General features: G+C 46.0%; 1 protein-coding gene across 4 annotated transcripts in view; it reads right to left on the bottom strand.

Annotated features, from left to right (window-relative positions):
* The window catches only part of Dpp6 (dipeptidyl peptidase like 6), an 846,101-nt gene that overhangs the window by 378,589 nt on the left and 449,417 nt on the right, over positions 1-18,095 (bottom strand). The window lies entirely within an intron of this gene.

The raw sequence follows: 18,095 nt of genomic DNA, 5'->3' as shown, positions 1-18,095 counted from the left end.
GCCTGGTGCGAGTGGCGAATGAGATCTGAAGCGCCGTGTGTGGAGAGTGGAGTTTCAGGCTTAATTAAGACTTTTATGTCTTTGGGGAGTCTGATTAAAAGCTACAGTGCTTCTCAAAACCGATATTTTAGCCCAATTATTTATAAGCATACTACTGAACGTTGGGTAGGTCTGACATTTAAGTCAGAAAAATCTCTCCATTTCAAAAATAGCATCATTTAAAATTGAAGGAGAAATTTAAAAAAAAAGCCTTCAGTGATAAAAAGAGACTAAAGAAATTTGGAAATATTAATCCATCTCTAAAGAAGATACCAAAAGGAAATTTGGGCTGAAGAGAAGGATAAACATACCCAAGAGGTCATGGGGGAACGATGAAACAATGCCAAGAGCTGAAAGGAATGAGATCTGAGAGAACATCACAACATTAACAAAGTTGCAGGAGTCAATACAACTTTGAATACTAATGGTCTCCTTTTCACAGTACTTACAGACTGTATTATGAAATAGGATCTCTCTTTCAGATGCCTCCAAGAAGCGCACCTCATCACCAATGGCAGACATCACATCACTTACAAAAATAACTCAGGCTTCTTTTACTCCCAGAGGATCAGAGAGGGAAATAGTTTTATTACAGCACCTGGAATGTTGCCTGTGTCTCCTGTGTGTACAGAAGTTGGGATGGTCTACCAACACCTTTGGCCCTGGACTCCTGAGAACCTTGAGCAACCTTGCTCCCACCAAGTGGTGACTTCAAGCATCCAGAGCAACTGTCTAGCATCCTGCCTCTCTGCCTTGGGGGCTTAATGATATGCAGAGCCCTTTATTCCACTGCTAGCATGTATTGGCAGGCCTGGCTCGCCCCAAGAGTTAGCTGCCAGTTAGAAAACAGGCCTCTGGGAAACCAAAAACTGGCTTGGTCATCTCTCCATCCTCAGCCCAGCGTTACCACTCTCTTCATTCTCCTATCAGACTCATATAGTCAGCCCACACCTGGTACCATTGTCTGTAAAACAACCATTCTTCCAACATTGTCCGGAGTTTGGCAGCTTCTGAATGGGACCAAATGAAAATGGTAATTTATTTCTAGCAATGTTCATGTAGAAGAACAGATAGGCATATTTATATGTACACAGACTAAAACACCAAAACACTAATTAAGTAAATTTAGTTTTCCCTTTAATCAGACTTCAGGTAATTAGCTGTCAGCTAAGATAAATTACAGTTTATTCCATTTTTATAGCATGCTTTGGTCAAATAAAGATTATGCCTTAATGGCCAGATTTAACTGCTAATTTTTCATGCATATGAAAGGATTTGTAAATATTATTGCTGGAATCTTTTAATGTTCTGAAAACTAATTTCTGCCTAAAAAACTACTGTTTAAACACGCAGTTGCATTTAAGGTTACAGAATACTGTTTTGATCTTTTCCATCAAATATGCAACCAAGTTGACTTTTTAAACCTTACTTCAAAAGTTCAGGGTTGGTGTGAAATGGCTTTCAGTCTGTCAAGACAGGGAGGGGACAACGTGGAACTCAAAGGGACACAATTTCTGGACTTTATAAGATGTGAACAAGATAAATGAGACAAAAAAATGTCTGGTTTTGGGCCAGTGGAAACACGCTGGCTGACTGGCAGGGATGTCCTAATGACAGTCTAGTCTAAGCGGTCTTTGCTGAAGTGAAAGGCAGTTCTTTTCTTACTCTTGTACTGGTTTGTAGTGATGAGCTGGAAAGGAGGGGAAAGGTCTAGGAAGCGTTTACTTCAGATGAGAGTTCATTGTGCTTAGGGCATTTTCATTCACTTCTCACTCCAGAGTCAACACTGAACTGACTGTGGCTCTCGTGTGTCCCCGGGAGTCAATTGTTATTTTTACTCAAACAAATGGCCATGTAAGACATAGTAATAATGCACTGAAAGCCCTAAAGTGACTCTCCAGCATGTGTGGGTAGGCTCGTGTGCTCAGTGTCAAGGGAATCTGGTGTTATGCCTCAGGTCCCTCTGGATGCAAAGGTCTTCCGGTGAGGTGCTCAAGCAGACACTGTGCACAAAGACACAAGTGGTCTTGCTTTAGCCCGCAGATCTGGCACCCTTCATATGGATGGGGGTGGACTTCACGGGCAGTTATTTTAATCAGTAGGAAACTCAGAGGGGCTGGTGAGTGGAATATGGATGCCACTCAACCGCCAATGCCCAGGCTCAGCCTGGGAGGAGCGGACAGAGGAACAGCCAGGGATGATAGAAGGTCTCAGGAGAGCTGACTCTATGGTGAACAGCCTCTCTGCTGCGTCCTAAGCACACACTTCAAGCTCAGCTGAAGGAACACAACCTACAGGACACCTCTGCATCCTGAATGCTCCGCTCAACAAAACTGATAGGCTCTAACCTGCAGCCTCAGAAGCAGAAGAAGGGTGGAGTCTCCATGACAGTATTAGAGCCCTTGTAAGAAGAGGCAGAGGAAGTACTCACCCCCTCCCTGCACCCCTGTAATGAAGACTAGAAGACAGCCTCACCAGACATTGGCTCTGCTGGTGCCATGCCCTTGACTTCTATCACCTAGAAGCACAGAAATAAATGTCTGTTGCTTGAGCCACCTCCAGTATCTGTTTGCACATGCTCTGCATGTCAAGGAACCTGCGAGAGCAGGGATGGTTAGCAATCAATTACTATGCAAGGGTGAGCTAAAGTTTCTTTAGGTGCCAGGAATTTCACACTGAGCATAGACCCCACACACACACTCGATCCCTATACTAACTGTCTGTGTTTCTGATCATCTTTCACAAATAGGAAAAAGAGACATAAAAAGGACATGCAGGTAGCTCCTGCAGGTAGCACATGCCAGCACATGGCATGGAGTTCCTGAATCATGGAACTTCAGATGAGGCTCAGGTCTGCAGCGACTCCTGAGTCCTCAGCTGACACCAGAATATTGATGGCTATTAACAATTAATATTCAGTCACATATTTAGTGAAACCGTATTTATTCATTAATAACTTCCCCCAAATAACCACACTTTGAGACTATGGTTCATTCAAAATTAAACACGGAGGTGAACATAATCACCAATCTATTATCCCACTATCAATTTATCTTCCTCCATCCAAAGTTCCAAGTACTTGCTTGACTATCTTCTCTGGAATCCATCCATTCTTCCGCACCTTCACCTCTTGCGACCCTCAGCCTCCTAACCTCAAGACTCCGCCCTCTTCTCTTCTGCCAAATCTCAAGCTCCGGCAGTTTTATTAACCGATCAACTTTAAATTAGGTGGAGCAAGGTTTACACAAGAAGGACAGATATACATGAGAATGTGGTCCTCTGAGCAGGGACCGGATCTTGGGGGCCAATAATTAGCATTAAAATACATAGGACGCAATCAACCCCCAAAATGAGAATCAGTTTACAGTCTATCTTTGATAGTGAAGGCATCTCTGCACATCAGTGTGTGTGTGTGTGCACATGGAGACCAGAGTTCACCGTCAGGTGTCTTCTCTCTTACTTTCCACATTAGCTTTCAAGACTGGTCCTTTCTTACCGTACTTGATGATTGAGTTACAGATACATGCGACCACACCCAGGCTTTTTAACGAGGTGCTCAGGATCCAAACTAAGTTTCTTGGGCTTGTACAGCAAGCCACTGGTGGGCTGAACCATCTCCTCAGCCCCTAAACTCATTTCCTTTTAGTTAATTTGTAAATGTGCCTCAGATCTTTCCCAACAAAATTCAGCTCAGTTGCAAGATAACTTCAAACTACCCAGTCCAAAAAATAAAATAAAATAAAATAAAATAATCTTTACACCAACACTAGCCACCTGATGCCCTTGTCCTACCGTAGCTTCTTTAAGAAATAAGTCAAAGGTCACCTATTGTAAGCACACAGGTCACATCAAGAACCAACTTCCCCTACGGTGAACCCCAGCAGCAGCTTGTCTCTGCCCAAGTGGAGATGACTAGCTGGCACTCAGAGCTCATAGAGGGCAGGGATGACATGGTGAAATTCACTTATGTCCTCCCCCCTAAATACCAAATTTCTCTCTGAGGTTCTGTGGGATGGAAGGATCCAGGACTGTTAGACATTCTAGTCAGTCTTGTTATGTCCACTCACCAGACAGATGAGTTTGCCTCCAGGAGAGTCATTAAGGTAGTGGATTGTCCCACTATCCTCAGAGCCTTAGGAGAAGCCGCAGCCACTGCAGACCTCCTTGGTGTGCTAGGGGAGCCCACGGTGGGGACCCTGCTGCTGTTTCTGCAGTACCTTTAGTTTTACAAATTTCAAAGTCTTAAGAATAGGGAGGTGGGACAGAATCCATACTTCATGGCCTGTCTGGATCCTGTCCCCTCTCTGACCCATGCTGGTTCCTGGTTCTGACCCTGGAATAGAAGAGCTTGGATGGTGGGTTGTCAGGTAGGCCTTCCTCTCTGTGCCTGCTCTATGCACTTATTCCTTTCCATCTTCTGGGCTTGCTGGGGTCAGGCCTGCTGGAGAATCACCTGGTCTCCCTGCCTAGGAGCTTAGAGCTCAACCTTTCACTCTCCCCATTTGGACCATCCATCCTTTTTTCATAAATTTTGGCAACCAATCATCAACCACATCTCTTTCTAGAGGGAGCAGCGCAACCCTTCCTCCAACCTATGTCAAGAGTCTATCAGGATTCTTTTCAAAGAAGGCTAGACTCCAGCCTCAAAGGCCCAGGTGGTGACCTAAATGCATATGTCTTAGAATGTGTAAACAATGACCACTTATTCTAATCCAAAATCCTATTCTTTCAACTATCCCTGGTGAGGGACAGCCATACCCACCATAAAAATGCTATCTTTTACAGGCCCCATGAAAAGTGTTTTTCAACACTTGACCTCACTTAGCTACAGCCTAGGATCAGGCATCCAAGAAATAGCCAGTAATTTAGGTAGGGTACAAATAGTTCTTTTTATCCTGTTTTGTTAGCATATATCAATTGTATAAGGTAAATATGATTTTTAAATATCACTAAGGATAAAAGCTAATCTAACTTGCTTCTGCATGCCCGGCCCCTTTCTCAAACTAAACATACAGGGAAAGACATTGAATCGTAGCCTGTTTTCTTAGCTCACTGCCCAGATGCTGCTCCCAGAATTTAAAACTCACTTTTGCACTTTTCCAGTGAAGGGTAGAAGGAATGGGTGGACCACCATCTTTGGCTTTTCTCATCAGAGTGTCAGAGAGGCACCTGTGATTATAGACGATGGAAGACTTAAAGTGGGTATCTCCCAGACTCCCATATAAGTCCCTCTGCCACCTGGACCACAGTCTTCAGATAGGGAAGAGAGAGGACAGAGAGCTCTCTGTGGTAACCCAGACAACCCCAGGAGAGAGTGAGACATTTTGACACCTTCGCTTTTAGCCTCATCACTCACAAGCTATAGTTGGTATGTTTATAAATGGTTGGTTTTATGCTTTTCAAATGTCCAAGGGAGATAAAGTGACTTAGGAAAATTTGGACTGTGTTTTGTTTGCAAATCATAACAATAATAGAATGGCCTTAGAAAGTAAGTCTTTAATCACAGCCTTGGATCCAGTTGTTGGCAAATGTGATTTATATGTTTACACAGCTAAATGCAATTTATATGTCTTAAATGTTGAAAGAAGTCCAAACATTGCAAGGAAAGGAGGCCTCAAGAAAAGCATTGTTCAAAGTGTATTCACACTGCCACAGCCACCAGGAGCAGAACCATCATCTTCTGTGGCAGGTATGGTTTTCTGCCATGCTTCTACCTATGAGACATCAAGTCAGTGATTTCAGCTTCCCTGGCCTCATCGTTCTATGTGGTAAAGTAGAGGAAACCATGGGCAAAGGTAGTGTTGCATTAATAGAAACAATGTATGTAAGAGACAGACTTCTTTTTTTTTTTTTTTTTCCAGAATCAAGATTGACTACATGACTGACACCTGTCAGCTAGTGATAGGCTCATGAGTACTGTGTGATATTAATAACTATTAAACTGTTAGAAATATTTAAAAAATACATTTTAAAGCAAAAGGATCACAGAAACTGCAATGTGGGCCTCCTGATGCTCAAAATTTGCTAGCACAGACTGCATTGAAACCAGGAGGATGAGTTGCTCACCACAGTCTGTGAACCAGGAGACCCAAATGAAGGTCAAGAGAATTGAGGCCAGTGTGCAAGAGAGAGCTGCAGGAAGGAGAGGAAGAAGAGAACAAAATAGACTCCATAGGCATCTGTGAAACTGAGCTGAGTGGGATGGGTTAGGGATCTTCGTTATTTTATTGCTAAAGTGCTGGCCCGCTGTGGTATGTTCAAAGGGCAACGACATTGGTTTTCAGAGAGGTAAGAGCAGGAGAAACTATGGTGCTGGGCATTTTTTTTAATCTCTCCCTAAGAAACAGATGAATTAAACTCTACAATATGGGACTAGAGAGATGGTTCAGTGCTTAAGAGCACTGGCCTCTCTTCCAGGGGACCTGGGTTCAATTCCCAGTATATACATGGTAGCTCACAACCATCTGTAATTCTAGTTCCAGGGGGGTATGATGCCATATTCTGGCCTTTGCTAGGACCAGGTAGGCCATGGTCCAGCACACAGGCAGACAAGATACTTGTACACACAAAACAAAATAATTTTGAAAACACTAGGCAAAAGGCATTAAAGTCCACAGCATGTCCTGTCCCGAGTGCCAGGCTTGCTATTGGCTCTGCGCACATGAATCCTGATTGGCTAAGATGGCCCCGAAGAGAAGCTGACGTGCTTAGTGTGACCCACAGTCTACATCGCAAGCCACTCAGGTTGCTGACCAGGCCAAGCAGGGCAATGAGAACAGGCCCAACATAAAGAATGCATACATTTCTGATCTTACATCCTTTACTTCACCAGTCGCAAAGTTCCTGAGTAATGCCCTGGGAAGAAAAGGTGTGAATATGAGTGGATGGGACCAGCCATTGGATGGGGACTGGCTGTTTGGCCTATCTGTCTGAAGTGGGAGACAAACCACCCAGTCTTTATCAGATTTCATAGAGCAGGTCCAACAGCCAACAACAAGCGGCCTTCAGAGCCTGTGGGGGAGTGGTCCTATCCTCGCTCTCTCTTTTTACTGAAGCATTCTGCTTCAGTCCAACTACCTATGATGTCATTGCTTACCTGCCATGGGGGCATGACCCTTCCCAGGGCCATATAAAAGGACAAACTGTCCATGTGGGCCCCCTTTCTCTCTACTCCTTCTCCTCCTCTTTCTCTTATTCCTCTTACTGTCTCTGTCTCTCTCTGGGGTACCCCTTTCCTTCTCCCCCAGGCTCATTTAATCAACTCCTCTACAACATAATATCTGTTGCCTATCATCTTATTATCATCTTACTGCCATCATTATTCAATATAAAAAATAATTTATTTATTTACTTTACATCCTAGTCATAGCCCCCATCTCTCCTTACCTCCTAGCCCTTCCTTCCCTCCCTCTCCCCCTCCCCTATCTATCAAACAAAGGGAGCCCCCCTTCTAATCCGCTCCAGCTTGTCAAGTCACATCAGGACTGAGCACATCCTCTTCCCCTGTGGCCTGGCAAGGCAGTCCCACCAGGGGGAAGTGATCAAAAAGCTGGCAACAGAGTCCATGTCAGAGGCAGCCCCTGGTCCCCTTATAAGAGGAACCACATATAACCATTGGCTACATCTTTGTAGGGACCTAGGTCCAGTCCACGCATGGTCCTGGGTGATGCTTCAGTCTCAGCAGAGAAAGGCTATTTAGTAAGCACCAGAGAGGACGGCACAGACCCACCCCATGGGTATGGGCAGGTAGCCACAGCCTCTCCCACCCCACATGCCTACCAGTCAACTACTCAATTGAAAATAGATCACCCTGGCCCCCTGCCCCCACCCCTGGGTCTCTGGCCTCACTCATTTCCCTGTGAATTCAGAATCGGTGGCATTTGCCATGCAGAACATGTGCAGCTTAATATAGCTCAAAGAAGAAAGGCAGCCGAATATTTTATTAAGTCACATTTTCCCCACAGCCCGGGCATGTTTATAATGTGACAGTGGCCGCTGAGGAACCAACCCCACACAGCCCAACAACTAAGCACTTTATTTAAAAAGAAACAAATCATCTGGCCTCTGTGCAGCCTGGTGCAGACACAGAAATATGGGGCCTCAACGGCCATTGCAGGAGTTTAACAGGTTGAGAGAGATGGACTGGCGCTGGGAGAAGGAGGAGTCTGAGAAAACGGAAAGGATGCCAGCATGAGTGAGGGCTGTGCTTGCTCCCCAAGCAAAGGGGCCTCTCCATTGGCTTGCAGATCATGTGCAGAGGGGACAGAGAGGCAAGAGGGAGAGGTGCCAATTCCCGAACAAGCCTTAAAGAGGATGCTGTGTGAAAGGGTTGTCTCTCGGACTCAATGGTGGCTCTGTCCCTGCAAGAACTCAGATACACTTGACAGTGTAAGATTTTTTGCTGTTGTAGTTTCTGCGGTTGATGGGAAAAATAAGATAAAGTACACTTAAGGTGCCCTGGTGGGTGGGTGTGGGGAGCAGCACTGTCTCATGGAGGAAGCCCAGTCCCACATTCAGGAGGCTTGGCCTCTGCTCTTCCAGTAGGAGCCATTCATGGCCTGGCAGTACCTCACATTCTTGGCCCTCTTTTTTTTTTTTTTTCCTGTATTTCAGATTGATTTACTTGATGCTTTGCAAGTGTTAGTGTGTGCATGTATGCTTGCATGTGTCTGTACACATGTGGACATACATGTGGGAGCCAGCAGTCACCGTGAACACCACTCCTCAGGAGCTGCCCTTCTTATTTTTTCAGATAGGGTCTTTTACTGGGACTTGAGGCTCATCTAGTTAGCTAGGCTGTCTGCCTAAGGAGGCCCAGGCATTCAGCTGTCTTTGCCACTCTGACCACCCGCCCCCCACTGCCACATGCTCGGACCACAAGCTCACACTTCATGCCTGGCTCTGTGTATACTTTCTGGGGATTGAACTCAGGTCTTCATGATTGCATGCCCAGTTCTTTATTGACAGAGCTGTAGGGAAGAGATGACATTCTGACTGAATGTATATTATTGACATGAGCACAGTGATATCAAAGACTCAAAGGCAGAAAGCCTCCCTGGGTCAGGCTCACAGGAACGGCAAAGCCTTCCCCTGGTCCCACATGTACATTTACTGACAGATCAACTTCCTGCTCCCAAAGGACTTCAGCCAGAGAGTGTTCCTGTACAGTGGCCTCACTAGCCCAACTCCTCCTTCCTGCAGATAGTAAACTCTGTGACCTCCCACAGGCTACACAATCCCGGCTTCTCTCTGCATGAGTGTCTTTCTTCATTTCCAGCCACTGAGTTCTCTCCTCAGCCCTGTTTCAGATTTCAAATCTTCCACATCACAAGTTAGTTTGGGTTTCTCTGTTTCCTTCTCCTTCACTGAGTGACAAGGTTTTGTCTTCTTCCAGAGGTTTAGCTTCCTGTTTTGGTGCCCTCAGGTCAGGGTACCGCAGTTCCCCTCCTGTGGAAAAGATTTTGTTGGTATCAACTGACCCTGAGGGCCAGGGGTCTGAGGCAGAGCTTGGCTATTTGAAAGGACAGTTCTACACTAATGAAGTTCTGCTCAAGCCCTTGAAACTCATGAAGTAATTCCCAACTCTGTCACCCCTCTCTGTGCCACCTTGGTGAGGAAGGAAAGCTCCTGAATCCAGACGAACTTCAGTGAAATGCCAGGTGGCACAGGTCACCCAAATGTAATATAAATGTGTGAGGAGGAAGCTCAGTCAAGGGTGGGGCCGCCCAACACTCCTGGAGTGTGTGTGCTTTATTGGTAAATTGTCATGCACTGTTTGAGGTCACTGAGGGGCTGCCTCTGTAATGTGATTGCCCCACATGTTTCTGACCCAGCCATATTTATGTCATGTGTCCTCCAAAAGCCACTGTCCTGGTTCAGGCTGGGCCTCTGGAGATGGGGAAAAATAGCTCCAGAGTAAAATGCCATGCCCTTGGGAATAACTGGAAGGTGGGCTTTTCCAACGGACATCCCTATCGTTTACCCCGGGGACATAAAAATGCCACAGTGCAAATGGAAAGCTGGAAGCTCAGCCATGGCGAGAAAGCTCTCTGGGAACTCCAGCTGACTGCTTCTCCTTTCCCTGTCACTTTTGTTGGATGGTTATGGACCCACTTTGACCATGTTATGAGCCTGTTTCCACTTGCTCTTTTACTTGAAAGGTTGCCCTGCTTGGGACTCTCTCAGGAGCGCCAGCTGGCTGTCTTAAAGGGGTCTTAAGCCTAGTTGATTTCTGCTGCATGTTTCCAAGCCTGACTTAATGATGTCACTACTTGCTTGCCCTCTAAGTTGGTTTACTGCAGACAAAATTTTGACACCTACCTGCTGCTTCTATCTGCGACTTCATATTTATTATATTAGTTTTGCTGTATGCTTAATCCAGTCTTCTAAAACCAAAAGCACAAATCATCCAGTGCACACTTTTAAAGATGGGTTGACTACAGAGGAGGCTGGGGCTCAGGGTGGCACAGAGCTCATCTCAGACAGTTGGGATTCCCCAACACACCGTCTTCAGAGCACCATGGAAAGCACAGCAAGTGCACCTCTCACACCCATGGGCCCATCTGCTCCTGCTCCCATTGGTCCTCTGCAGTGTAAGCACTGGAGGTCACTCATCTCATCCCTGACCACTTGGCAAAGGATTCATGACTCTCCTGAGCATTGGGTGATGAACCTGCCTGACTGTCCTTGGCTGTCTGTGAAGGTCAAGAGGTGAACCTATGGAAGGCATCTCCAGACCTGCCGCCATCTCTCTGGGCAGAGAGGATGGAATTTCCATAGGCTTTGTCCATTCCACAGTTAGCTCTGAGTGCTGTGAGAAGGCACCCCCTTCATGGACCCCACTCAGCCAGCTCTACTTACTAGACTGGAGGATAGGCTTCTTGGAACCTCTGGTTGGGGATGTCACTCTCTCTAAGGAGCTGTCACTTGAGGGGACTGGCACAGGGCTTTTTCACCAGAGTATGGAGGAGTCATCAACACTGCAGATAAAACCTGTCTCTGGCATGCTTGCGTTTTGAGGTTTCTTGAGATGGGGCCTCACTCTGAAGCCCAAGTGCTCTCCACTTGTTGTCCCTCTGCCTCTGCCTTCCAAGGGCTGGGAATATAGGCACATGCCATCATGCCCAGGGATGCTCTGTATTTTATTGCCTTGTATTTAATGCTCTTTACCTTATGAGGATATTTACACACAAGCACATAATGTGCTTTGATCATGTTTCTCCCACCACCCCACCTCGTTCTTCTTTTCAGACGCATACACTCTGAGTTGCTTTGCTTCCCTGGGTAGTTTCACTTCTATGTACCTGTCCTAGGTAAAGGTATGGTTTCATAAAATCTATGACCTACAGATTAAAGGAAATACAGCTTTCTGAATCTGACTTCATTTGCACAGTATACTTTATAGCTGCATTATTTGCCTACAAACAATGCAATGTCATTCATTTAAAAGTTCTTGTTTGATTCTATGTATCTATGTGTGCTTGCTCATTTGTATGTGAGCTACACATGTACAGGTGCCTGAACATGTACACAGAGAGCATCAGATTCCCCTGGAATTGGAATTCCTACAAACAGCTGGGAGCTGCCTGATGTGAGGGGTGGGAATTGAACCCAGCCCCCTCCAGGAGCAGCAAGTCACCTCAACTGCAGAACCACTTCTCTGCATGCAATTTTGTTCTTCTTTATGGACAAATGAAATGCCATTGTCGGTGTGTAAATGAGTGTATGTGTGCGCATATATGTGCAGTTAGATGATGGATAAATGGTGGATGGATAGACAGACAGGTGGTTTACATTTTCCTAGCTCACACCTTAGTTGATGGACACCTAGGTTGGTTCTATAACTTAGCTGTTATGAACTGAGTCATAACAAACACAGATGTGCATGCGTCTCTGTGATGTGTTGACCCAGAGTTCTTCTGGAAAGTGCCCAACACTTGTTTGGTTTATTTGGGTTTGTTTTTACTTGATATTTTCACAAGTGATGGAAGTACCTTAGGAGAGGCTAAAATAAGTCATGTGCAGAGGTATGTATGGCGTGGTGGCTCGTCGGTAACATCCTATCTGTACGACAGTGAGGTTAGCATCTCAACAGTGCAGATGGACATCATGAGCAGCCTCTTTCCTTTGCTTTGCCAACTGTAAGAGCTAGCCTACATCTACCGAGCAAAGAGGACAGTCCAGGAAGTAGAGCTCAGGAGGCATCTTTCCATACCTGGGGGAGTTGAGGTTGCTTGACCTCTACCTCTTTCTGGTCAGCAGTATTACATTCCCAACAGCAAACAAAACTTGTCCAGCATGCAGACTCCACATCTAGTGGCACAGATATCTTCCCCTCTGTCCAGTGACAGATGGGCAGAACATGTCCCACACCACACAAGTAGGCAGTCCCACCCTGCTTGCAGCAGCCCACCATCAAACACAGCCTCCTTAGTTCTGTTCTGTCCTCATCTTTTCTTCCTGAACTCTGTGCCAGCCTCATCCATCTCTCTTCTCTGAGTCATCTTTGCTTCTTCTGGGCCTAAGGTGGGGATCCCCCACAACTGAGAATAGCCATACATGTAGTTGGAATCACACACATCTTAGAGCAGCTAGACTCTACCTTGACTCATGTCCCCATGTGGGAGTGCACGTTGCATCCAGCAGCTGTTGGGGATCCTGGGGTCTGGGCTCACTAGAGTCCAGGCAGTCCTGGCTCTGAGCATCTGTCCACAAAAGCATCCACAGTGCCCAACCCTCCCTTCCCCGAGGGCTGTCCTGGAGCTCACCAGGCTGGTCTCGAACTCAGAGATCCTCCTGCCTCTGCCTCCTGAGTGTGAAGTGACTAGAGTTGTGCACCACCACACCTACGTGGGATTTTCTTGATTGGATTATTGGAAGTTGGAGGCCCACTCTAAGCCTGGGCTACTCCATTTGATGAGCCCATTTCCACCAACACCTGCGAGGAGTGCATGGCAGACACAAAGTACGAGGTGCCTTTAGGAAGCCTTTGTGCAGGAGTACCTGAGACCTTTGAAAGGCACTGCTGTATCTGTGTGGCTGATGCTGAGTTAGCGCACCACCCCAGGACTGCGATGTCCAGTTCTAATTTATTTTCCTCCTGGGTCAATTTTGTATTCTTTACCTACCACAGTAATTATTTATTAAGGTGTAAAGCATCCCCCCTCCCCTCCGCCCAATGGCACAGCTTGGATCTTGAGTGTCAGACTTTATGGTCCACATCCACATATTGTTCATAGGTTAATAGGGTGTGCCATGGCCAACAAATCATCATAACAGCCATTTATACAAAGAGTAACTGGCAAAATATTGACGTTTGTTTTGGTGAAAAGCTAAGGACTCACAGTTCAGGTGTGACAATGGCAGGTTTGTGTTTTATGAGAGAAATACCCACATTAGCTGGGGGAGCTCCTGGGTCTAAGTGGAAATGTCTATCATGCCCCTCCCCGCAAAGCTCAGGCATCACTGCAGAAGAGGACGGAGAACTCCAAGAGCCAGAGGTAGTAGTGGATGACTATGGGGCAGTGTTTCCCAGTCACAGCAGGGACACTGCATGTGTGACCTCACAGAGGTTGTGAGTGTGTGCACAAGTAAGACCTGCACATGAGCAATCCAGCCAAAATCCCAGCATGAACGGGCAAGGGCTCCTGAGGCCCTGCCCCTACCTGAGGAGCTATTGGCAGCTGATGGCAGCCAGGGGAGGGATGTGGATCCTGACTGCCTACACCGAGTGTCAAGAAGATGGCTCTTGGTTAACTCACTCATTATGATCATTTCTAGTATAATCCATTTGTCCACAAATTTCGGGAATTCCTTGTTTTTAATAGCTGAGTAGTATTCCATAGTATAAATGTACCACAGTTTCTTTATTCATTCTTCTCCTGAGGGACACTTAGGCTGTTTCCATGTTCTGGCTATTATAAATAAGGCTGCTATGAGCATGGTTGAGCAAATTTTCTTGTTGTGTGCTGGAGCATCTTCTGGGTATATTCCAAGGAGTGGAATAGTTGGGTCTTGTGGAAGCCCTATTCCCAGTTTTCTGAGATAGCACCAGATAGATTTCGAAAGTGGCTGTACTAGTTTGCATTCCCACCAGCAATGAAGGAGTGTTCCTATCTCTCCACATCCTCACCAGCATGTGGTGTCGCTTGAATTTTTGATCTTAGCTATTCTTATGGGTGTAAGATGGAATCTCAGAGTTGTTTTGAAAGAGTCAAATGGTATACACTCACTTATATCTGCACACTAGCCCAAGGGGCATGTCCCATGAAAGTGTTCACTTACCAGGAAACTGGGACAGAGGGGACGACATATTATTGGGACTCTAGATGAGAGAAGCAAGGGAGAATGGCAAAGTAGAAGGATCCAGAAGATCCTAGAAACCTACAAGAAGAACATTATAATAGGCAGATTTGGGTCCAGGGGTCCTGCTCAAATTATGGCACCAGCCAAGGACAATACAGGCAGTAAACTTCAAACCCTTACCCAGATCTAGCCAATGGAAGGACATTCTTCACAGTTGAGTGGAGAGTCGGGTCTGACTTTCACATATACTCTGGTGTCTCATATTTGACCACGTCCCCTGGATGGGGAGACCTGGTGGCACTCAGAGGAAGGATAGCAGGCTATCAAGAAGAGACCTGAATCCCTATGAACATATACAGGGGGAGGAAGTCCCCCTCAGTCACAGTCATAGGTGAGGGGAGTTAGGGGAAAATGGAAGGGAGGGAGGAATGGGAGAATACAAGGGATGGGGTAAGCATTGAGATGTAATATGAAAAAAAAAAAAAGAAAAAAAAAGAAGATGGCTCTCCACCAAGGGGTGATTTGAGCTATATATATTACCTTTATGAACAAAATTAAACAAACCAAAAGAAATATTCCCCTTTGGTAAGTTGACTCAAAAATACGAGTCAGGAAAACCTCAATTTTAGGACCTGTATACAGCAGATCAATGGTTCTCAACCTGTGGGTCATGACCCCTTTGGGAGTTATCAAGCGACCATTTCATAGTGGCTGCCTAAAACTATCATAAAACATAGGGATTTACATTATGCTTCATAATGTTAGCAAAATTACAGTTATGAAATAGCAACAAAAATAATTTTATGGGTGGGGGGCCGTGGTCACCACAACATGAAGAACTATAGTAAAGGGTTGTAGCTTTAGGAAGGTTGAGAAAACCATTTTCCTAAAAGTAGAGGGAGCCATGATGGACATGTGACAATTAGCATACAAGGCTCTTATGAGCTGTTCTCATTGGTGGTGCTTATTACTCAGGGCAGGGATTAGTCTGGTCACCACCATCTCCCTCACAAGGGTCTCACCTGCCCGTGTGTAGCATATTTTTCCACGTGAGGATTGAAAAAGAGTGAACTTATCATCTCAATTCAGGAAACAAGCTTGGCTGGCAGGTGAGAGCTGAGGTAAAACATGCATGGCTGAAAGTGCTCAGAGGCAGAAACAAGCATGGCAGTTATGAGCACCATGTTTGTGACTCTGTAGACCAGTTCTGCTCCCGGCAGCCGCTGCACCTGTTCTTTATTGAACAGCTACTGTTACGGGTGGTTAGGGTCTTTCTGGGCCAGATGCTTGCAGGCTCTTGGCATCTTATTCAAGAATGAAATAAAGGCTCACACAGATTGCAAGGCAGCAGAGAAACTCTTCACAGGGAAGCGATAGTGAAGACTGGAGGGGAAGGCACCATTGAGATTGACAACAGGTCACATGAGGGAACAGAGAGAACCCCAATTACTGCTTAAGACTTCCATTTATGGAGCTCAAGAGAAAAGAGGAGTTTGGGCACTTCTGTTTTGATTTAGAGGCTTGCATTAGGTAGGCCTTAGCTCAGTGAGCATGTCCCTTTTAATAATGAATCTGATTTAAATATGTACATCTAATTATGCAAAGGCATAGATAGTAGATAGAGATTCCTTTTAAAAGTCCTCTTTGAAGACACAGTTTGCCTTATTGCTCATGCACCTAAAACAGCTGAGGCCACATCAACTCACTCTAGGTTTCCGGATATGCTGTGGGATGCATTGAATATGGCATTAACAAGGGGCTGCTAAAGGGGGAATCTATTTCTGTTGTTTAAAGCATGAGCATGCATGCACACACAGACAGACAGACATACACACAGACACACGCACACACAGACACACAGACACATAGACACACAACACACACATACAGACACACACACAGACACATAGAAACACAGACACAGAGTCACACAGAGACACACACAGAGACACACACACACAGACACACATACACACAGATATATAGACACAGACACATAGACACACAACACACACATACAGACACACACAGAGACACATAGGAACACAGACACAGAGTCACACATACACACACACAGACACACAGACATATAGACACAGACACATAGACACACAACACACACATACAGACACACACACAGACACATAGGTGCACAGACACATAGACACACAGATACACAGACACACACAGAGACACATAGATACACACACAGACATGTATACAGACACACAGACACATAGACACACAGGTGCACAGACACAGACACACACAGACACAGACACACACACCCCTAACAGGTTGTTAGGTGTATTTATGGAGAAGGCTGTGTGCATAATGAGTGTGGATGAGGGTCCCAGGCCAAGCAGAGTCCCAGCTTACTAAATTATTCCCTCCTCTCACTCGGCTTAATATTATACTACAAAAATGTGGGTTAGGAGCCATGGACCAAGTGGCAGCAGCAGGAAGGCACACAAGAGAGGACACGTGATGCCAGACTGTAAGGATGCAGGGGCTCACATGCACTGCTCGTGGGCAGAGGGATGACTTCCAAGCCTATCATAGTGATGTCATCCTGTCCCTGGCTGCCCTTCTTTTCCAAAGATGCTGGTAGATGACTGTTCTACATATATGGATAGGAAGATCAGCCTGCCAGTCAACTGTCTAAGACCCATTTTCAAAATGAGGTCTTTGATGGAGCTTAAAATAACATTGAGTGGTTCCAAGTGGCAGCAGGTGAGCACTCTTGCTTAGAGAGTAACATAGAAAGCACCTGTCCCCAAGGTTGTCCCATCTAGAAGAAAGACTAGAGCAACATTTGATGCCACCTCTACCTGTCCCTTGTGGTCTGGTTTCCATAGCATTGAGTTTTCACTGAGTTGGGGCAAAATGGCTCTCTGCAATGGATCAAAACATCTGCAAATGTGCAAACTTAGAACCAGACAGTCAGCAGCTAGCTGAGTCCTGGGCAAGCCAGAAGCAGGGGTCACATGTTCATTCTCTGTTCCTGGCCGTGGATGTGACACTCGAGTTCCCACCTTGATGTCCCTGAACAATGGACTATAACCTGGGATTGTGGGGCCAGATACAACCTGTTCCTCCCAAAGTTGCTTTTTGTGTTTTGTTTGTGTGTTTTTGTTTTCATCACATTACCAGAGAGGAAACTAGTTGCCCCATCTTCATATCTCAAAATGATGAGACACGTTGGTTGGGGGCGTGGGGCAAAAAGTGACGAGCACAAATGAACACAATCCAATGCCATCTCATGGCTCCCTGGAGACAAAGACTCAGATGATCTGTCTCCTCAGATGTTTCTCTGCACATCCATGCATCTTTGGCACATTAGCTCTTGGCCATCAGTTGAGGCCCCTTCCCCATTACAACCTACAATGAAGTTACAGTTCACCCCTGGCCCAGGCTTTGTGGGAAGCACGATCCTCCTCCTCTTCCTAGCATTCTGGAAGACATGCTAGCCACAGTATGTCAGACTTCCTCTGCTCTGAGGCCCACTCTAGTTAAAAGCTGCATGATCATCAAGCTCCAAAGAACAGGTCTGCACTTCCTCACACCAGGAGCTGGCTTTCCGTTCCCTCCCTGGCTGCCTCTCCAGTATTCACACAGAAGTGGGAATGGGGCATGCTACGGCAAGGGGTTTATCCCGAAGACACAAACTGTAGAAGAGCTATCATCCCTATCACCCTATCTGGGCACTCGGGTCACCAGTACTCCTCCTGGGACCCTCTTTGCATGTCCCC

The sequence above is a fragment of the Acomys russatus genome, chromosome 10 (assembly GCF_903995435.1).
Source record: "Acomys russatus chromosome 10, mAcoRus1.1, whole genome shotgun sequence".
Lineage (NCBI taxonomy): Eukaryota > Metazoa > Chordata > Mammalia > Rodentia > Muridae > Acomys > Acomys russatus.
This window is presented reverse-complemented; position numbering and strand designations above follow the sequence as displayed.